We start from the raw sequence: 22951 nt of genomic DNA, 5'->3' as shown, positions 1-22951 counted from the left end.
GTGGGCACTGCCAACCTGGGAGGTCCCTGAAGAAGGAGATTTCTCTCTCTGAGGTTCTGATTTCATTCTCTGTGGCTCTATACACAGATAAGAGACTGCTGGCGCATATGGATTTTCTATTTGTAGTTTGTTAAGGAACCTTCATACTGTTTCCCAGAATGGCTGTACCAATTTCCTCCGTTTCATACAGCCGTCGGCCATTTTTATGTCTTCTTCAGAAAAATGTCTATTCAGATCAAAAATGTCAATGTTTCAATCAGGTTGTTTGTTTCTTTGTTATTGTGCTGTTTTATTGGATATCTACCCCTTATCAGACATGTAGTTGGCATATATGCTCCCAATCCACAGGCTGCTGTTCTATTTGGTTGTTTCCTTTGCTGCACTGAAGCTTTTTAGTTGGTGGAATCCCACTTGTTTACTCTTGATTTTATCGTCTGAGCTTCCAGACACTGAAAGAAAAAAATCCCTTCATGATCTCCTTCATATGTGGAATCTAAAAGGACAAACACAGGAGCAGAGAGCAGAATGGTGGTTAACAGGGAATTTGCGGAGGTGGGGGAGGGGGAGATGTCGGTCAGAAGGGACAAAGTTGCAGTTTGCGGGATAAATAAGTCTAGAGAGCAAACATATAGCATTATGACTCTAGTTAATAATACCACATTGAATACGGGAAATTTGTTCAGAGAGTAGATGTCAGATGCTCGCATCACAAAAAAACTGGGAACTATGAGGAGATATGTTAACTAGCTCCACTGTACTCATCATTTCATCATGTATATGTATATCAACACATTATGCTGTACAGCTCAGATATTTAAATTTTTATTTAAAAATAGAATGAAATTTGTTGCAGTTCTATATATTAACAATGAACCGTGCAAAAAGGAAATTAAGAAAACAACCTCATTTACAATATCATCAAAACCAGTAAGATATGGCTTCTGCAGAGGACAAGGATCGCTCTCTCATTCTGCGGGTCTGACTTCTACCAAAACGAGTGGCCTGGATGAGGGCAACAACCTTCCTGTCTCTAAAACCTGTGGCCTTGTTACTCCTGACCGTGCTCCAGGACATCAGGACCTGAACCAGGGCCAGAGCAAGAAAACTGAGGAGACACATGTGATGGCAGTTTGGAAACTGCCTTGGAGGGAGGCCCATCTCGGGCCCACTGGGGCTGTGGCCCTGTGCTCTGCATTCAAGTTGCTGGGAGTTGCAGCTGTGCAATGACTAAAATGGACCAGAAAGAGGCTACGGAGGGCCTGGAAGCAGCCTCTGCCTCTGCCTCAGTGGCAGCAGACAATAGGCAGGAAAATGGCTGTCAGCGTAGAGAACTGAGAGGTCCTGCTGGGGAGAAATTTCTAGAAGCATGTGGCACAGGGGAGTTTGGGTCTCAAATGATGTCTGGGGCAAAGGCCAAGGAAGTGATGACAAAAAAGTGTGCCATCTCAGCGACACCAGAAAAGGAGGGAGTAGCAGAGGAGGTGGTGAAGGAAAAGAAGGTAACACAGAAGGAGAAAAAGGTGGTAGGAGTGAAACAGGAGACAGGTGCCAGGGGTCCGAAGATCAATAACTGCATGGACTCACTAGAGGCCATTGATCAGGAGCTGTCAAACATAAGTGCCCAGGTAGACAGGGCCTTCCTTCAGCTGGAGCGCAATTTGGCTGGATGCAAAGGCTCCATATGCAGTGTGGAAGTATCCAGAATATCCCAGGTTTTTGGGTCACTGCTTTTCAGAACCATCCCTAGCTGTCACCTATGACCAGTGGCCAAGACGAAGACATGATGAGGCACATCATCAATTTGGAAGTTGAGGAGCTTAAACACCCTAAAATAGGCTGCAAATTCAGGCTCATCTTTCAAAGCAAACTCTACTTCTGAAATGAGGGGCTCATCAAGGAATATGAGCGCAGATCCTCTGGCTGGATGGTGTCCCTTTCCATTCCAATCTGCTGACACCAGGGCCAACACCCCCAGTCCCATATCCATAGGAAACAGGAAGGGAACACCATCCCCAGTTCCTTCAACTGGTTCTTAGACCATAGTCTCCTAGAATTCAACAGGATTGCTGAGATTATGAAAGCAGAACTGTGGCTCAATCCCCTACAGTATTACCTGATGGATGAAGGACCCCACAGAGGAATTTGAGATCCAGCAAAGCAACCAGTGGAGAGCCCCAGGTCCTTCAGGCTGCAGTCTGGCTAACTCCTGACCTGTGAGAAGCTCCTGCACAAGTTTCCTTACCACCTTCTCTTGGATTCTATGCTTAGACAACAGCATGCAATCCTCCATCTGCTTTCTCTTCACACGGGATTATTTTTTTTTCTTTGGTTCTTCTAAGTCTTCAACCAGTTGCAAGATTGTTGCTTACATGCCTATGCTCTTCTTCCGCTGGGCCTCGGTGCTGTTCTGCAAAGTGTTACGTGTTCCAAGTGCATGGCTGTCCACTGCTTCAATGCCAAGCACATGATGCCATAGATATGCACTGACCCCTGTACTCTATGGTGAGCTGTCTGAGTGTCACTGCTGTAAGATGAAGCTGAAATAGATGATACCAGCCATGATCCCAAACTGGACATTCCAGGCTACCACTAACTGGTTCCCAGCTGCTTTCCTGGGCCTGTACCATCCAGCCTGCTGGTTACTTGGCAGAATAATCAGGTGGCTGATGGGTGGCTACTAGGCATGAATGAGGTAACAGATGACATGTGTTCTGTGTTATCATGTTAATCTGCTTAATGCCCTTGGTCACTCTGCATTGTGACCAGTTACTGGTGAGTATGAAAACCTGTGCTGTGGCCCACCCAAACCTATTCTCAGTCTTTAGGATGAGCTTTGCACAGTCACCATGGCCTGCCTCCTCAGGAACTATCCGTGGACTTAAGACCCCAGGCAGCATGCAGGAACCACTCCCTTCCCAAATGGTTACCCATAAACTCAATTGGTTTTTGGGAAGGTTGGGCAGTCATATGTGACAGTGTCCAAAGCAAGGTTGGAATGGGGTCCCTTCCAACAGTTAGCCTTTCTGAGTCCTAGACAATAAACCACCCGGGGGCACTGAAGAAGATGTATTTCTGGTCTGTCTGTCTCCCTCCTCCTCCTTCCTTTGTCTCCTTGCCCCCCTTTCCCTTCCCTCCTCCCCCATCTGCTCCCTTCCTCTCTCAAGCAGTTATTGCTCAGAAACAAACAAAAGGTGAGACAGCAGTGCTGTCGGGGCTGTCTTACTTACAGAGGGGTATAGTGGTGGTGATGACATCCGCACTCCTCTTTTCTCCTTTCTTTTTGAAGGCACTGCCATAAGCTCCCCGAGGGCTTAGTAGATCTAGATACAAAGCGGTGGGGAGGGTGCTCTAGGCTGGAGAAACTGAAAGCCCAGACACAGAAATGAGCCTGCTGTGGAGCGGGTTTGGAAAGGCAGTCAGAGAAAACGATCCTTGCAGGGTCTGAGGTTGGAGAAGAGGCCTTGATGCTCTTGCCAGGAGAGGTGGGTGGGAGAATCGAAGTGGTTAATGTTTAAAGAGGATGCTTGGAAGAGAGTTTTCCTCCAATTTTTCCTATGTCCTTGAATTCACCAGTAGATTTTTATACACAAAAATGCAAGTCTAGATGTTTTCTCTCTATTATTCTAGGAATGACCTTATATGTGGAATATTAATGGTATATACTTCTTATTTCACTGTGAGTAAATTCAAATTCCTTCATTTTTGCTGGCTGGCAAAATTGACACTTACAGGCCTGGTTTTTGCTTGTAATTGAGAACGTTTGCAAAAATATCAAACTGGTTTCCTGTGCAGTGTGAAGACTTTGATAATATATCAGCTTGCTCTAATCTCTTCATATATAGTCTATTTTTAGAAATATAATTTGAGTAATGTGATCTTTGAAGAGTCTGAAAGTAATGTGATCTTTGAGAGAGTCCTTTGTGGAGCCCTGCTTGGGATCTGCCTCTGATTCCGAGACTTGGCCGTCCTGACCCAAAACTCCTCCGTGGCGTTCAGCAACTGCATAGGCTGGTGAGTAACCACTTCTCCTGCTCCTTTCTGTCCCTGTCCGTTGTCTGGGCCTCAGAAGCCAGTTACCTGGTGTCCCCTTTTAACTGGAGGGCAAGAGCCTGCCTGCACTAAGATATTCTCTACTTAGGGAAGACTGGACATCTATTCAAGGGGCTGGCTGGAAGGCAAGCCATTCTGACTGGCGGGAGAAGGGTGATTTATGGAGTGGGAGAGCCAGGGGCTCCCAAGTGCTGATCAAGTAGCCAGCCCATGTGTGTCTCCTTTAGGCCTGTAGGCACAGGTCTTGTCTTGCATCCAAGTGTGTGTGTATACCTCTGGGAATGTGTGAACATGTGTTTTGGAATGTCGCTGTGTACTGGTGTCTGGATACCTGTGCACCTGTGAACACGTGAATGTGCCATTGTGAGTCTTGTGCATGTGTGTATCTATAAGTTCCTGCTAATTCGACCCTGTGCATTTTAGTACGTGTATGGGGGGCACGTGTGCTGGCAGTCAGTCTTGTTTCTGTGTGTGCGGGTGGTGTCAGACCAGGGGACGACAGGCCGTGATGCTGAAATACCCAGTTATTTTTCTGCCACCTAATTGAGCGGGAGCCATGGTTTTTATGCTGTGACTTTTAACGCAAGTGTTACCGGGTTGTGATGATTTCCTTGGCTCTTCTCTTCTCAAGGGAAAGAGTTCAGTCAAGAGACAGTGTTTTGTGCATGCATAGTGTAGTAAGGAGTTTATTCACAAAGGCAGATACACTCTCAGATGTGGAGAGGACCAATCCCAAGAGGGGGAAAAGCCTCTCCTTACAGTGTATGAAGGCTTTTATTTGTTTGGGTAGAATTGCCTGCCCCTCTCCTTTTTCTTTATCTCTTTCTCTTCTGCCGTGGTGTCCAGCCCTCCCTTTTGCTTCTCAAGGTAGTTTCTGTCAATTTTCTTTTTATGATTTGTTTGAGAAGGTCACTAAAATGGTCCTGAAAAACAGGATGTATTCTCTGATAAGTGGGATGTCTTCCTTCCTTCTTTGGCTTCTAACAACACATCCCTTTGACTCAGGGGCATGTGTGAGCCTGGAATCCTGGCGGGCCAATGAGGCATTGGTGTCCTAAGTGAGGGCAGCTGCAAGGGGTCTTGACCCAAGTAGGAGCTGCAGCAAGGGGCTTTCTATCCAGGGCTAGGTCTCTCCTTCTGCTGCTCACTTCTATCTACCCATCCTATCATTCCCCTCTCAAGAGTTTGAGACCCTGAACTCTTAGGAAAGGGGACAATGTGTCTCTTCTGTATCTACTTCCTGCTGAAAGGAAGTGATGTCATAGTCAGGGTCCAATCCTCTTGCTCTCTGTCAGGAGGAAAGAGGTGTTGTCCCTGTACTTTCAGCGGGTAGGAGGCGAAAGCGGTGCGACATTGTTGAGAGGAGACTGGTTAAATCTGAGTCTTCTGTTTCTGGAGGGACAGGTTGGAATTTCTGGAGGACCATCATTTTTAAGTGGAACTGTTGTAATCTGGAGGACATAAATTTGACAGGTAGATTAAAAAGACATGGGCAGAATAGCAGTAGAAGCAATATACAAACTAAAGGCCAGAGTAAGGGTAGAAACCAAGTCATGGAAGGTAGAATGTCTTTTACCGCCTGCCCGATAGAGTCAGTCATTGGACATTCCTTTGCAAAATTATGAAGCTATTCAGCCTGATTATATATATATATATATCTTTTAAATATCTTCTTCTACTTGACTGGTGGCATTTACACAAGTGCAGCAAGTCTTACTAATTACTGCACATACTCCCCCTTGTCCAGCTAATAAGTAATCAAGGGCTAGTCAGTAGTCAAAGACAACATTTGCAAACGAATCGAGGCACCCCTGGAGATTCTGGAGGCGGCTCCCATGCTTTGAGCTAGGGCAGCTAGGACTTTGTTAGGGTGGTTAAAGTAGCCTCACGATAGGCAGATCCTCCCCAAGAGGCTGCTAGACCAACGGCAGCCCCAGTACCAACTAAATGAGTCCTACAGCCCGTTTGGCTTGGGGATGAGTGATGTTATGAACCGTGATTGATATGCCCCAAAGGCCTAAACACCCTAAGGGATGTCCTTCAAACTGAGACTTGTCAATACATGTGTAGCCAGGGAGATAGGAGAGTGGTGGTAGACCCCACCTGGCAACTTTTCGTTGGGTAGTTCATTTTGAGGAGGACCACAAAGAAATAAATAACCTGGAGGGGGGTACAAGCTCGATGTGGAAGGAGGACTTAAACCATGTGGTCAGACCTGAGCCCCAAGGAGGAGCTCTGTTGTATTGGGGAGAGGAAAGGTCTCCCCTTAGCCCAGCAACCCTGGGCTTTGTTGGTACCCATCCTGCTCTTGGAGGTAGGTGGCGAAGTTTCCGAGATGTTGTTGCCTGTCTGTCGTGAGCTCTGTGATTAGCTGGACACCAGAAGGTAGTATTTGGAGTGCCCCTTTTAGAAATGTCAAAGGTAATGGGCTAATAGGGGGACTGGACAGACAAGAGGTAGCCTCCCTCTCGATATGTACAGAAGTGACAAGGGCTTGATGTGGATGTACAGTTGAGGGTTCTGACCCTAGTTGTATCAGACCGATTAACTAGTGGGGTGAGGTGAGTGCAGCCCAGACGTGTAGCTGAGAAGTCTAACCTGACAACAAAGGGAGTACTGTGGAAGAACTCTTTAGGGACCCCAGACAGAAAGGTAAGGCTGAGATTAAAAAGGGCAGGCTGAAACTGGGGAGAGGAGGGGTGTTTCCAGGCTGCGTGTGGCATGTCCAACAGTCAGAGAGTCCATTTCCCTTTGCAATTATGTTGGGAAAGTTTGCAAGGGTGTTAGTCTTGTCGACTGGACAAAATAATTTGCCAGGCAGTCCGCCAAAAGGAGGGTTTATTTGGGAAAAGGTAAAAGCAAAACCACCGCAGCAATGTGAGAACGCACACTTCCGGCTGGCGCCCACTTGCAGTGTTCTACCACTCTCCCAAGATGGTCCCTATATATGAGTATATTCCCCCTGAAGGAAGTTAGAACCATAAAGTTTAACAGGAAGTCAGGACTAGAGAGTAACAGGAAGCCCAGCTCCATCCATAGACCTCCCAGCTCCCGGGTCAGTTTACTTAAAGTGCCAGTTCGCTTTTATCATTCCCTCCTTTTGATCAAGATCTTTTCTCTAAAAGCATCATTGATCAACAGTCAGGTCTTCAGGTCTCAGGTTTTACAGTCGTCAGCCTTTTGTCCTTCAGTGTCAGGAAGGACCTTCTCTGGGCGTCATCTCTTTCATCAAGGGGAGAGTGCATGGACTGGGAACAGCTAGTGTCCAGGGTTGATGGGCATCAGGAGCAGAGCTTAAAAACAATAAGATTTAAAGGTAGAATTAGAACATAACAACCTAGTTTATATGGTAGGTGTAAACCAGAAGTTTAAGCTTATAGCTAATGAGACAAAGATTATTTTTATCTTAGATAGATCAAAGTTCTTGATGATAGATTCAACAACCAGAAAGACTTGGTAACCCATTTCCTTAGAGGTCACCTGCTTTAAATTTTGACAGCTTTAGGTTCAGGTCACCAGACTGTGTGCAGTTCCAGTCAGGGTTTGGTGCCTTCTTTAGGTGTGACACGTGTATCCAAGAGTCTACTTCCTGCAGTTTAGCAGCACAGAGGTTAGTCAACAGTACCTGGTAAGGGCCCTTCCAGTGTGACTGGAGGGAATCCTTTTTGAGGTGTCTTTTCCAGTAAAAAAAACTCCAGGTTGTAGAGTATGAATTTGCAGTTTTTCATTTCCCTGGAGTGCACTGTGAAACGATTGTTCTACTAAAGCATGATTATTGTTGATAAAACCAATTAAGCCTTTACAATATTGAAGTATGTCTCCTTTCACCAACTGTGGATCAAGAGAGGCAGGGGCCAAATGCATAGGGCATCCTGCAATTATCTCAAAAGGTGAAAGCTTATGAGTCCCAAAAGGTGTAGATCTGAGATTTAAAAGGACTAATGGCAATGCTTTTGGCCAAGGTATTTGAAGAGTTTCTACCAAAATTTTGCCAATTGAGTGTTAATAATGCCATTAGTGCATTCAACCAATCCTGAAGATTGAGGATGGTGAGCACAGTGAAAATGTTGCAGAGCTGACCAAACAGCACAGACTGGTTTTAGCACCAGACCAGTGAAATGGGTTTCTCGATCACTGTGGAATTCAAGAGGAGTTCCCCAAGTAGGAATAATCTTTTCTAACAGTACTTTAACTACTGCAGACACATTAGCTTGTCTGCAAGGGAAAGCTTCAGCCCACTGAGAAAATATACGTATCATGACTAAAATATACTTTTATCCATGAGATGGGGGAAGCTGTATGAAGTCCATTTGCCAGACAGCAAATTGTCCATTTGGCAATTTAAAATGTCCAGGGGCAGTGCAAACAGGCTTCCCTGAGTTGTACTTTGGACAGGTGGGACACCTGAGGTAGGCACTTTTTTCAGCCTTATTAATATCTGTCCACCAATATTGGTGCATGAATGCTACCATTTTGTCAGTAGACCAATGATTCAACACATGTAAAGTGGTTAGGACTGGGAATTTTAGCATTTCTCGTAGAACTGGGTTGTTATTTGGTCCAAACCAGAGTTTATTTCCTTATTAAACCAGCAATTGTTGGATTTCCAGTCATGTTTTTCTTCAAAAGCTGATTGTTGGGCTTCTCTAGCCAGTAACACAAGTAGCTTCTCTTTGGACCATGACAGAAGTCTGACTGCTGCTGATGTCTTTAAGGGCAGCATTCTTAGCAGAAATCTCGGCAAGGTGATTTCCCTTAGTTTTCAGGGAATCTAGTTTAGAATGTCCTGGAATCTTAATAATGGCTAAAGCAGAACTATAGCATCTAATAATCCCCATAAATATGAACCATTCTTAATTTTATCTCTATTGGAGGAAAGGAAACCATGTTTCCATTGCATCCCAAAGGTGTGAGCCACTCCAAAAGCATACCTACTGTCAGTATAAATGTTCACAGTTTTGCCCTTTGCTAAAATGCAAGCTTGAGTGAGGGCATATAATTCAGCCTGCTGTGCTGAAGTGGCCAGAGGCAAAGGTGCTGCCTCGATGACTTCAGAAGGGGCTGCAACAGCATAATAAGCACAGTACTTATCATTGTGTTTTTTTTAAGTAAATTGACCATCTGTAAACCAGGAAAGATCAGCTTTATCTAGAGGAGTTTTCTGCAAATCGTCATAAGTCAGAAGGTGATCTGTTAATGGCAGGCAGTCATGAGGGGCTTCCTCAGTCTCAGAAGAAAGAAAAGTAGCTGAAAGGGTCATATGGGAAGCGGTTAACAAAAGGATTTCATAGGAAGTAAGATGACTGACTGAAAGATGCTAGGTGTGATGAGAATTTAGGAGAGCTTCTACTGCATGAGACACAAAGATAGAGGGGATCGCACAATAATCTTCTCTGTGGCCTTAACCAAGAGGGCAGTGACAACAACAGCTCTGAGGCAAGAAGGGTATCCCCGAGCCACAGGGTCCAGTTGCTGACTATAGTTTCCTAGGGGTTTATGTTGATCCCCATGTTTCTAAGTGAGCACGCCAAGGGCATTTCCTTGCTTTTCATGCACAGAAATGAAAAATGGAATCTGATAGTTAGGATGCCCAAGAGAAGGTGGGTTTATTAAACTCTCCTTCAAGGCCTTGAAGGCCACGTCATCCTGTTCTTCCCACGAAATTGGGTCAGGACTGTCATTCTTTAATAAGACATATAGAGGTTTTGTCATAAGAGAAAGATTTGGGATCCAATTCTGGTAATTGCTGATTAGCCCAAGAAAACCTCGCAATTGGTGCTTAGTCTTGGGCCTCGGGAAATTTAGGATGCAATGGAGCCTGTCTGGTTCCAGGTGTAGACCCTGTTCTGGTATCAGATGTCTGAAATATCGAACCTGAGTTTAAGCAAATTGTAATTTTTCTTTAGCGACCTTATGCCCTTTAAGGCCAAAAGTGTCGACAGATGGATGCTATCATCCTGTGAAGAAACCTGAGGAGAGCAAAGAAGTAAATCATCCACATACGTATTGTAACAAGATGGAACCTTTAGGGAAAACACATCATCCAAATCAGTCTTCAGAATCTGTGAGAAATAAGAAAGGCTGTCAGTGAAACCCTGAGGCATTACCGTCCAGATAAATTGTTTTCCTTCCCAAGTGAAAGCAAAAAGGTATTGGCTAGCTTCCTCAACTGGGATGCCAAAGAATGCACTGCATAAGTCAATTACTGTAAAGAATTTACTTGCAGTTGGGATGGATGCTGGGCAGCGTATGAGGGTCAGGAACAACAGAGTGTCAAGGGATGACAATATGGTTTATTGCTCAGAGGTCCTGGACATACCTCCACCCTCATCCCTTTGGCTTTCTCACAGGTAGAATAGGAATGTTACAAGGACTAGTGCAAGGAATAATAAGACCCTGAGTTATGTCATCTTCTATTATGGGCTTTATACCTTGGAAGGCCTCCTTACTTATAGGATATTGATTAATTCTGGGCAGAGGCTTTGAAGGATCAATTTGAACCTTGATAGAAGGTACACTGTGAATTCTGCCAATATCAGTTGAAGATTTTGCCCATACGGAAGATGGCAGTTGGTTGAATAGGGACCGTTGATCAGTGCTCTCAGATTCAGTTACTGTACCATCAGAGACAGCACAAGTGGAAAATGCTGCAACATCGGGGCCGGCCCGGTGGCTCAGGTGGTTAGAGCTCCATGCTCCTAACTCCGAAGGTTGCCAGTTCGATTCCCACATGGGCCAGTGGGCTCTCAACCACAAGGTTGCCAGTTCAACTCCTCGAGTCCCGCAAGGGATGGTGGGCTCCACCCCCTGCAACTAAGATTGAACACGGCACCTTGAGTTGAGCTGCCTCCCGGATGGCTCAGTTGATTGGAGTGTGTACTCTCAACCACAAGGTTCCCGGTTCGACTCCCACAAGGGATGGTGGGCTGCGCCCTCTGCAACTAGAAAACGGCAACTGGACCTGGAGCGAGCTGCGCCCTCCACAACTAAGACTGAAAGGAAAACAAGTTGAAGCTGAATGGGCATCCTCCGCAGCTAAGATTGAAAGGACAGCAACTTGACTTGGAAAAAAGGCATGGAAGTACACACTGTTCCCCAATAAAGTCCTGTTCCCATACCCCAATAAAATCTTTTTTAAAAAAAAGAAAAAGAAAAATGCTGAAACGTCACGTAATTTACCTGATTGGTCATTCTGATGGTTGCCAACAAATTCTAACATTATTTCTCTCTTTTTTCTTTAATTAAAGTTTATTGGGATGACAATTGTTAGTAAAGGTACATAGATTTCAGGTGAACAATTCTGTACTACATCATCTATAAATCACATTGTGTGTTCACCACCCAGAGTCAGTTCTCCTTCCATCACCATATATTTGATCCCCTTTACCCTCATCTACCATCTCCTTTCCCCCATTACCCTCTAATAACCACTAAACTATTGTCTGTGTCTATGAGTTTCTGTTTCTCATGTGTTTGTCTTGTTCTATTGTTGTTTTTGGTTTATATACCACATATCAGTGAAATCACACAGTTCTCTGCTTTTTATGTCTGACTTATTTCGCTCAGCATTACACTCTCAAGATCCATCCATGTTGTCACAAATGTTCCTATATCATCTTTTCTTACCGCCGAATAGTAGTATTCCATTGTGTATATATACCACTACTTCTTATCCATTCATCTATCAAAGGACATTTTGGTTGTTTCCATGTCTTGGCCACTGTAAACAATGCTGCAATGAACATTGGAGCACACGTGTCTTTATGTATAAATGTTTTCAGACTTTTTGGGTAGATACGAAGGAGAGGGATTGCTGGGTCATATGGTAATTCTATTCGTAATTTTTGAGGAACCTCCACACTGCCTTCCATAACGGCTGCACCAGTCTGCATTCCCACCAACAGTGTATGAGGGTTCCTTTTTCTCCACAGCCTCTCCAACACTTGTTACTATTTGTCTTGTGGATGATAGCCATTCTGACTGGGGTGAGGTGATATCTCATTGTGGTTTTTATTTGCATTTCTCTGATGGTTAGTGATGTTGAGCATTTTTTCATATGTCTATCTGCCATTTGTATGTCCTCTTTGGAGAAATGTCTCTTCAGGTCCTCTGCCCATTTTTCAATTGGGTTGTTTGTTTTCTTGTTGTTGAGTTTCATGAGTTCCTTGTATATTTTGGATATTAGCCCCTTATCAGAGGCACTGTTTGCAAAAATCTTCTCCCATTCAGTTGGTTGCCTCTTTATTTTGTCGATGGTTTCTTTTGCTGTGCAGAAGCTTTTAAGTTTCATATAGTCCCATTCGTTTATTTTAGCTTTTACTTCCATTGCCTTTAGAGTCAAATTCATAAAATGCTCTTTGAACCCAAGGTCCATAAGTTTAGTACCCATGTTTTCTTCTATGCAGTTCATTGTGTCAGGTCTTATGCTTAAGTCTTTGATCCATTTTGAATTAATTTTGGTACATGGTGACAGATAGCAGTCAGTTTCATTCTTTTGCACGTGGTTATCCAATTCTCCCAGCACCATTTATTGAAGAGGCTGTCTTTGCTCCATTGTATGTTTTTAGCTTCTTTGTCAAAAATTATCTGTCCATATTTATGTGGTTTTATTTCTGGGTTCTCAATTCTATTCCATTGGTCTATGTGTCTGTTTTTCTGCCAATACCATGCTGTTTTGATTATTGTTGCCCTGTAGTACAAGCTAAAGTCAGGAAGTGTGATACCTCCATTATTGTTCTTTCTCTTAAGATTGCTGTGGCTATTCAGGGTCTTTTGTGGTTCCAAACAAATCTGATGATTTTTTGTCCTTTTTTTTTTAAAGATGAATGGATAAAGAAGTTGTGGTATCAGCAAAAGAAACCATTGACAAAATAAAGAGGCTACCAACTGAATGGGAGAAGATTTTTGCAAACAGTGCCTCCGATAAGGGGCTAGTATCCAGAATATACAAGGAACTCATGCAACTCAACAACAAAAAAACAAACAACCCAATTGAAAAATGGGCAGAGGACTTGAAGAGACATTTCTCCAAAGAGGACATACAAATGGCAAATAGACATATGAAAAAATGCTCAACATCACTAATCATCAGAGAAATGCAAATCAAAACCACAATGAGATATCACCTCACCCCAGTCAGAATGGCTATCATCAACAAGACAAATAATAACAAATGTTGGAGAGGCTGTGGAGAAAAAGGAACCCTCATACACTGTTGGTGGGAATGCAGACTGGTGCAGCCGTTATGGAAGGCAGTGTGGAGGTTCCTCAAAGAATTACGAATAGAATTGCCATATGACCCAGCAATCCCTCTCCTGGGTATCTACTCAAAAAATCTGAAAACATTTAGAGATAAAGACACGTGTGCTCCAATGTTCATTGCAGCTTTGTTTACGGTGGCCAAGACATGGAAACAACCAAAATGTCCTTCGATAGATGAATGGATAAAGAAGTTGTGGTATATATACACAATGGAATACTATTCGGCAGTAAGAAAAGATGAAATAGGAACATTTGTGACAACATGGATGGATCTTGAGAGAGTAATGCTGAGCGAAACAAGTCAGACAGAAAAAGCAGAGAACCATGTTATCTCACTGCTATGTGGTATATAAACCAAAAACAACAAAAAAACAAGACAAACACATGAGAAACAGAAACTCATAGACACAGACAATAGTTTAGTGGTTACCAGAGGGTAAGGGGGGTGGGGGGTGGGAGATGAGGGTAAGGGGGATCAAATATATGGTGATGGAAGGAGAACTGACTCTGGGTGGTGAACACACAATGGGATTTATAGATGATGTAATACAGAATTGTACACCTGAAATCTATGTAATTTTACTAACAATTGTCACCCCAATAAATTTAAAAAATAAATTAAAAAAAAGAAAATATTATCAATGACTATAAGCTGACAATTTGGAAAAATGAAATGAAATTTAAAAAATTCCTATAGGCTGAATTGTCCTATGATCATTCAAAAAAATAAAGCAATTAGTTAAAAACATACACATACACACAGAATTCTACAAAAGTTTCAAAGAAATCATCATCTCAATTTAACACAAAATCTTTCAGACAAGGGAAAAAGAAGGAATCACTCCCAACTCATTCTACCTAACCAGCATAACCCTGAAATCAAAAGCACACAAAAATATTAAAAGTTACATATTTATCTCACTTATGAAAATAGTTGCAAAAATCCTCAGTAAAATAATAGCAAATTGGATATAATGATACAGGGGAAAATAATATAGCACACCCATAGTGGGGTTATCTTAGACATCCAAGGATGGCTTGACAATAGAAAATCCATAATAACCCACAGATTAAAAGAGAAACAACAAGAAAATCATCCCAATCGAAGACTCAACACCCATTCATGATTTAAACTCTTAGTAAATTAGGAGAAAAGAAAATTCTTTAACCTGATAAAGAATATCCATATTTAAAGCAACAACAAAAAAATCAAGGATGAAAAGCAGAGAACCATATGATTTCACTGATATGTGGTATATAAACCAAAAAATACAAAAGAACAAGACAAACAAATGAGAAACAGAAACTCATAGACACAGACAATAGTTTAGTGGTTACCAGAGGGTAAGGGGCGTGGGGGGTGGGAGATGAGGGTAAGGGGGATCAAATATATGGTGATGGAAGGAGAACTGACTCTGGGTGGTGAACACACAATGGGATTTATAGATGACGTAATACAGAATTGTACACCTGAAATCTATATAATTTTACTAACAATTGTCATCCCAATAAATTTAAAAAATAAATTACATAAAAAAAAAAAATCAAGGATGAAAACACACCAACCAAAAAAACCTAGGCAAACATCACCCTAGTCGTGGAAATACTGGAAGCACTGCGTTTAAAATCAGGGACAAGACTGAATGACCACTGGACTGGAGGTCCTGGCCAGAACAAGCAGCTCAGAAACAGCAATCTGAGACTCAAGGATTAGAAAAAAAGCAAAGGAAACTATCATTATTTGAAAATGGTATGATCATTTATGTAGAAAACCCAACAGTCTGCAGGCAAATTAACGGAAATAATAATACAGTACAGCAAAATTTCTGGAAATGTGATGAACCTACCAACGATAACCGTTTTTCTCTGCACTGACAGCAAACAAATTGAGAACACAATTTCAGCAAAGCAACATTTCCAAGAGTGTCACAGACACTCAAGTACCCAGGAATAATTCCACCAAACGAAGTATGTGTTCTCTACAGGGAGAACCATACAACCGCATAAAGAGGTACTTAGAGAGGAAATATATTAACAGAGAAATATGCCAGATTTGAAAGCCAGATTTGATATCATAAGATGTCAATTCTGCCCAGATTGATCTACGGATTTCATCTGATTCCACAGGCCCTGACAGACCAATGCCCCCTCCTCTTGCATCTGAGCTGTCTGTGTTTTACTTTGGGCGACAAAATGCAACAGAGATGCCAGTTCCAACCAGAGGGCTCAGGACACCTGGCAGGTCTCCGCCTCTGCCATCATCCTGAGAATACTCCCAGACTTGCCTGCTTGAGGATGAGAGTTAAGTGGAGCCAAGCAGAGTAGCCCTGATGGTCCCAAGGGAGACCCGCCAATCCCTGGATGTGTGAGTGAGTGAGGACCATGACCCCCAGAGCTGCCCACCCTGCGTGCAGCGGTAATAAACCACATGCTTGTAAGCCACCCAGCTTTTGTGGTTGACTGTTACACAGCATTTCTGGGGCAACAGGCTGTGGTGTTACACTATCAAAAAGAACGAAATCAAAACAAGCCTTTGCATGGATGGGGGCAGGGCGATTGTGATTAAATCCAACTCTATGCCCCTGAAGTCCAACAACAATAAAAAGGGAATGTGTTGACCCATAAGCACGGTTTTCACAGCTTTTCCTTGTGCTGTGTACAGGAATGTCTGGACTCCTACACTCAGCTGTGTGCTGAAGACACAGGACATAAAAGACAGAATTGAAGTCAGGCAATAAAGTCAAGACAGTTAAAGCCACTGAATGGCTGCCAAATATGCTTGTCCTTGGCTAGATGCTGAGAACAACACCTGTGGCCTCTAAGAGTTCATACGTCTTAGAATAATCTACATATTTAGATGAGCAGGGATTGTCCTTCTAATTCCGAGTCTTCTAACTTCCTATGTGATTTCTGGAAGCAACATCTTTTTATCAAAGACTAAATTAAAAAGAAAACAGAAAGGCTTTTTAGTTAGTGCCTTGTTGCAAAGCACTGACAAGAATTAGAAGTCCAAGGGGAAAGTTCCAAAGTTCAAAGTGCTTCCACCCTCAGGTTTTTACACAGGTAACGTGAAGCTTCAGTTTAAAACCAAGTTGGCGACAACACCGTTTCCTTATCTTTTTGATACACATAACGTGTTCCAGTGACAGTTGGCTGCTGTTTGATCTAGTTAGGTGACTGCCACTATTTTTGCCCTTACCCAAGCTCCACAACATTTTCTTCTGGGCTTTCCCAAACATTATTTCTGAATAATTATGATTTGGCCTCAATATGAACTACCATAGGGACAATCCCCATTTTCAGAAAATCTGTGGTCTAAAATTCCATCCATTTTGCAAACACAGGAAGCCTCGCAGGGAGGTACAGGAGACCGGCTGGGCAGGCCAATGCAGCTGCACGTGTCCCCTCGGTAGCCTCTCCACATTCAGGCTAGTCGCGGGAAGGAAAGGCGCCGCCCTTCCCCCCTCCCCGCCCCTCCCCCCGCCACCCACCACCTTCCCGCCTCCGACTGCCCGGCGATGCTGCCTCACTTCCAGGTGCCCAGCCCCCAAATACAATCGGCATCTTCTCCACTTCAGGGGGACGTCCCCGGCTGCTGCGCGACTCTCGAGGGAAGCCACAGTGGACACCTATTGGCTCGCGGCATCACAGGAGGGCGGCGCGGGCCGTGGACACCTCGATTGTCTGGCGGCGCCAGCGTCTGGAGGCCCCGATTGGCTAGAGGTTCAGAGGCGGCCGGTTAGCTGACCCGGCCGCAGCGGCCAGCGGGCACGCCCACATCTCTGAAGGTGGGACTTTGGGAAAGGGGGAGCACGCGCCACGCGTTGAGGCCCAGGCGGGACCAGGTCCGGGCCCCAGTGTCCCAGCAAAATTCCCGTGGCTCACCGCATCCCGAGGGGAGCTATTCCAGGCTGGTGGGCTGGGGTCCCGAGGGTCCCAGTCGGTCAGCCTGGAGAGGACGGGGTCTGGAGTGCTGTGTCCACCGCTCTGGGCGCCTGCGACCAGGACAAGCCCCCATGGGGAGGGTCCTCCAGGATATAGAAGGAAGACCTGATTCCTTCACTGCAACTGGAATATACTTGGGGCGGGGACCCCGAGGATCTCACATGCTCGTAGGAGACTGTGTGCTATCACTGTTCTCCATCGATGACCCACTGCGCTGAGTCCAGTAAATGCTTTCTACCCCGAGGTCCCTGGGACGGGGTGGCCTGGGAGCCAGGGGCAGGCTACTAGACGGCTTCTCGGGGATCAGGGGCCGGAACACCCATGCCGGAGCCTCCGGGGGGAAACTGGGCACCCCAGGACAGTGGACATAAACCGGGGACATCGACCATCCGAGGTTCCTCTCATCTCTCCTGGAGCCAGCTCCACTGCTTTGAAGACCCCAAAGGTGTATTTTTTTTGGTCTGGTTTTCTTCCGCCTGCGGCTGCAGTGCTGAGGATGACCAACAGGGGGCGGGCCGTGCCCACTGTGCTCAATGGAGCGCTGGAGAGGGAAGGGGACACCCAGGGGTCATTCTGGGCGTGCTCCTGCCTCCAACTCAACTTGCACCTTTTATTATTAGACTCCAGTTCCACAATGTGAGCTGCTCAGAGGCGGGAGGGGGTTCCGAGAGATTGACTCATTCAGCTACTGTGAAAACAATTACTTTTGCCGGGATATCAGAAAATTCTTTACATACCGCTTTTACTTCACATTATGGCCATAAGTATTTTTGCTCTCTGATACTATTCGTATTGTTTGTCCCGTTCCTCTTCTGTACCACCCCAGTGTAAAAGTAATCGTCCCTGAACCTGGATGGGGACCGTGAACGCAGGAACGCCAGAGAAGCTGCTAGAATATGTAGTATCTGCCCCCCCCCCCCCCAGGCAGACTCCGTGTCCCCATCTTCCCATCTATCCACTGAAACTTCTCCAGCACTGTGGGGACAGAGCCCCAGAAAGTAGTTTACAGGCTCTCGGCCTCACGTGGAAAGGTGCTGGCTCGGGTGGTGGATGGCCGTCGGCTGTGGCTGATCGGCCGTGGGCTGTGGCCGGTTAGCCGATTGGTCGCTGGTATAACTGCTGCGGCTACGAAGGATTGCCGAGGAGCCGAGCAGAGCAGAGGAGAGCGGAAGAGAGGAGAGGAACAGAGTCGAGAGAGTGGAGGGGAGTCGTCGGTCGGTCGGTTGGCGGAAAGGCGGACGGTAGGTCGCGCGTCCGGTGAACCCAGCCTCGTGAGACCATGGTGGTATGGCTCCCCTACCTATTGCTCCGTGGGTGTTCCTTTTTGGCCTCACCATATCCTGCGTTCATGTGTGGGGAACGGGAGCAGAGACCCCGCAGGCCGCCCCGCCTGAAAAATGGCGCAGTGAGCAGGGTCTCCCGCACGACAAGCACCCAACAGGTCACACGCCTGCTGCGGAAAAGGTGGGTGCCTCTCCCCTGTACAGCACAGTGGTTACTCTGCCACCTCCTAGCTGTACATGTTGGGAATGTCACCTCACCTCTGAGCCTGTTTGCGTGTGTGAAAACTGGGGAGCTATGGGGACCAAACGCCCTTGTAGGGATCTCGTCAGGATTAAATGAGATAAGCCATGGAGAGTGCTGACCCCATGCCTGGTCCCGTGGAAAGGGCTGCCAAGGGCTGTGGTCGTTCCTACTTATGATTTTCTCTCTCCCATGAAGGAGCTTTCTGCCTCAAGCTTCACTTATTCTGAGGCCTTGGAAAGAGCTGTTTTCCATCTGTAAAGGCTTCATGTTCTATTGGAGGGGGAGGCGGGGGACAGTCTCCTATCCTGGGTGTAGCCAGAGCAGGAAACCCAGAGGGCTGACTGAGGTATCTGAAGTTCATTCAGTCAAGAAGATAATATTAAGTGCCTACTGTGTGCAGGCACTTTTCTAGGCACTTGGTGTAGCTCACTGAATGGAGCAGACTGAAGTCCCTACTGCCCCAGGCTTCCATTCCCCAGGGACGTTCAAGGCGATGCCCTCCTGACCTCGTCTGGATATGGAATCCTTTGCCCTCGTTGTCAGGGTGACAGACGCCAGGAACAACTAAGAGCAAGTGGGCTTTGGGATAAGAGAGAGGGCTCCTGTGCCTGTGGTGGCGGATTTCTGGGGGTTGAGACCTGGGACCAGTATCTGGAGGATGCGGCTTTGTCGCCATGACTTTGTCGCCATGCGGCTTTGTGGCTTACACGCAGCTCAGCATGCCCGGCCCACACCTGGAGTACCGTGCCCACTTCTTTTGACCCAGCTGGCTGACCAGGAATCCGCAGAGACAGAACCCTAGAGTGAACGTATGGGGAGGGGTCAGTGCTGGGGCTACTCAGGGAGGAACTGCCAGAGACTAGAGCAGGATCGGGAGCCACTGTCCTCATACCACCCGTCAGGTGGACTCAGCCTGGGAAGATGTTCTTCTGTGGAAAGCTCTGGGATGTGTTCCGTGTTTGGCCCCTGAGGAAGAAGGCCTGTGGGTGATGTCCCCAATGGCCTTGTCCCCAGCACTGGCTCCTGCGCCATCTCAAAAGCCAGATCCAGCTGCATGGCTACAGAAGCAAAGCCGCTCTAGAGCTGGAGGCATTTGTGTCATTAGATCTGATGCCACCTCCGGGTGCATAGCCAGAGCCACAGCCACGTGCACACCACTTCTAGCAGCAACTGTGGCACTAGAGCTGGCTTCTGCTGGGCTGGAAGGGGCGCTAGAGCCGGGTGAGGCACCTGTGGAGCTGGGGTTGCACCTGGCGCCTCCCTCAGCACCCTCTCCTAAGCTCCACCCAGCACCAGAGCTGGCCTCTCCACTGCTGGTAGCATGTTTTGTTTTTCATTTTTCTCTTTTATATTTTTTAAATTTCTGATAAATATTTTGTTAAAATTTAGATTCAATAAAATGTAACCTTTTAATCATTTTAAATTGTGCAATTCAGGGGTATTAAGTTCTTCTATAAGTATTTCTATATAAATTTCGAAATTAGGTCACCATTTCCACAAAGATACCTGTTGAAGCATTTTATGGGGACTGTATTGAATCTATAAATCAAATTGGAGAGAACTGATATTTTAACACTACACCAGGGGAAAAGGTACCATATTTTAAAAAGGAAGAAATGATAAGCTCGGAGCAAATATTTGCTACTCATATATCAGGGTAAGGCCTAACACCCCCTATAAATAAAGAGATCCTAGAAACCTAGAAATGAGAAAAAGAGCCCAATGTTACAGAGCCTGCAGCAGCCCCTCTCCCGATGTCCCCAAAAGAGACTGGCTCCCACTCTTGAGACAGACCTTTTCATGAGTGTATTTACGCAGTGGCCAGTGTGGATGCAGCCCAGCCCTGACCCCAAGGAGTCAGGAAGCAAGAGGCTTTCTATAGCTGTCGCCCAAGACCCTGCTTGTTGCCCCTTCCTGCCGGGGAGACTGTCGCTTCACTGCCCAACTTTGGGACAGGCTTGACACTCTGTGATCGGGGAGCTGACACTTGGAAGTTCTGCCCTGCTACACATGACAAGCCACAAAGGAGCCATCCCGGGGCATTTACCTAGTCACCTGAGGGACAGGCCAACTGCCCGACCAGGCAACAGGGAGCTGGATGGGTGCCATGTGTGACGGAAATGCAGAATGAGCCCAGCCCCTCGCATGGCTGAGGGCACTTTTCTTATTGAAAAGTTAGGCACCTCGGCTAGCTCTCCTGAACAGCCAGACTTAACGAGGGTCTGGATTCTTCACGCAGAGTTGTCATAGGAAGACTCAGTGGGAAGGTAGCTTTAAACTGCCCGTCAAGTAGCGGTCTCCAGGACTTGGCCAAGAGTCTATGTGTTCCGCCAGCTCCTCTGGGACTGGGCTTTACACACTTTTCAGTGAAAGCTGTATGTGTTTAGGGTACACACGAGGGTGGATGCACACACATGAGAGGAGAAGGCAGTCCCGCTAAGCGACACATCACCTCCTCACACGCTGACACCATTTTCTGTGATGAGAACACCTGACTTTCACTCTGAGGCACTTCCCAGGACACAGCAGAGCCGTTCACTGCAGTCAGGACACTGCATATCAGCTGCGAGGCTTCTGGGCCCACAAGACTGCAACGTTGTAGCCTTCATGCAACAAGGCCTCAGCCCGCCCCCAGCCACCATCTCTCTGCCTCTATGAATTCGAGTGTTTTAAGATGACACACGTAAGTGACACCATGCAGCATCTTCCCTTCTCTGTCTGACTTACGCCACGGAGCCCAGCAGCACCACTGGGTCCGACCACCTTGCAGTGAATGGCAGGATTTCCTTCCTCTTTATGGCTGAACATTCCATGGGACACGAGGCTGCCCGGCCCCGCCCAAAGGTCACTTTGTCCTGTTTTAACACCCAAAGGCACCAGGTGTCAGACGTGCCAGGCGGCCCCCTGCCTGCATTTTAAAGGGGCTCCATCTGCTGCTTTTCACACGAGGAGCATCAACACGCCTGACTTGGAGCCCCGAGGAGCCCGGGGCCCAGAGCTGCCTCTCAGGGGCTGCAGCACACACTGCGGGAGCTGGGCCGGCTCTGCACTTGTGACCTCAGAAACACACGAGTGCACGTGGGTCACACAGGCACGAAAAGTCACCGGCACGCTTTAATGTGGGCCATCTAAGGCCAAGGACCTCACTATCGGAACCCTGGGAAACTGCCTGTTTCAGACCCCAGCAGGGATGACCCCGGGCTCCCCTGCTCACTGCCCCCAGAAGACAGGGTCCAAGCAGGCCTCAGGCTCTCCATCAGGGACCATGGGGGTCGGCGGGGACAGAGGGGCAAGGAAGGCACCGCTTGCTGTGCTGCAGCTCTGTCACCTCACCGGGACAGACACACAGTGTCCGTCTGCCCTGTCCTGACCACCTCGCAGGCCGTGCCCCTGCACAGCAGGTCCTCCCCTCACTGTGCTGGGGAGACAAGCAGGCACAGTGTCTCCAGCTGCCCGAGGAGACTGGGAAGCCAAGACTGCCCCGTTGTGGACAGCTGAGGGCTTACATGTCCCAGCCGGGTCACTCTCACAGAACAGGTACCTTTCTGGAGGCGCTCAAAACACAACTCACTGCCACAAACTATGTTGTTGCTTTGCCAAAACCCAGTAGGCAGCTCTCACCAGCAGCTCTTATGGAGAGAAAACCCTACTTCACCACTTCACACCCCTCCAGAGAAGGGAGGGAGGAACTATATTTAAAAAAGGAGAAAATGCCTGGAAAGCCCCTGTGGCCTTTCCCAGAGTGTACGTGACTCTCCAAATGTCTGGCTTCTCCCAGCAGCATGGTCTGGGGGCAGGTACCTGGCTTGACCCCCAGTAGCATCTCAGGGCCTGGCCGGCCCTGGCCAGGCCCCCTGGGCCGGCCGGTGTCTGGGCTAGGAAGACCAGGAACCATGGGAATGGCACCCGGCACTGATCCTCACAGAAGAGCCATGCTTCAGCTTCACTGGGCTTCTCCGTGCAGCCGTGTGCCAGGCCTGGCTCACCCTATCTGTCCCCATGCTTCACATGTCACACAGCAGCTTGTGGGCTGTGGCCCAAGGCTCAGCTCCAGAGTCGGGCCGTCCTGGAAAAGCCAAGGGTCTGGCCGATGCTCTCCGTGGTCTTGGGCAGGCCTCAGTTTCCCCACATTTATGTTAAGGGGTGATGCTCATTTTCAATTGCCCTA

At 46.8% G+C, this 22951-nt stretch overlaps 1 long non-coding RNA gene and 1 pseudogene across 5 annotated transcripts; one reads left to right on the top strand and one right to left on the bottom strand.

The window, feature by feature from the left end:
• Window positions 1-219: 219 nt before the first annotated feature.
• On the top strand, window positions 220-13785 carry LOC148755207 (testis-specific Y-encoded-like protein 4; annotated as a pseudogene). The gene is made up of 2 exons (XR_016018947.1): window positions 220-4011; window positions 12872-13785. The product of XR_016018947.1 is annotated as a testis-specific Y-encoded-like protein 4 (transcript).
• LOC141572652 (uncharacterized) lies at window positions 6872-11425 on the bottom strand. 4 transcript variants are annotated; one of them, XR_016018949.1, is made up of 3 exons: window positions 10883-11425; window positions 10054-10112; window positions 6872-7343 (listed from the first exon to the last, which is right to left on the bottom strand). It is a non-coding gene; the product is annotated as an uncharacterized LOC141572652 (long non-coding RNA). The 4 variants fall into 4 exon arrangements; XR_012497961.2 differs by lacking the exon at window positions 10883-11425 and adding an exon at window positions 10482-10876; XR_012497962.2 differs by lacking the exon at window positions 10883-11425 and adding an exon at window positions 10500-10876.
• Window positions 13786-22951: the final 9166 nt, after the last annotated feature.

This window comes from Rhinolophus sinicus, chromosome 15 (assembly GCF_057876585.1).
Source record: "Rhinolophus sinicus isolate RSI-liver-muscle chromosome 15, RSI-T2T, whole genome shotgun sequence".
Taxonomy (NCBI): domain Eukaryota; kingdom Metazoa; phylum Chordata; class Mammalia; order Chiroptera; family Rhinolophidae; genus Rhinolophus; species Rhinolophus sinicus.
Note: the sequence above shows the minus strand (reverse complement) of the source record. Positions and strands in the feature narration are given on the sequence as shown.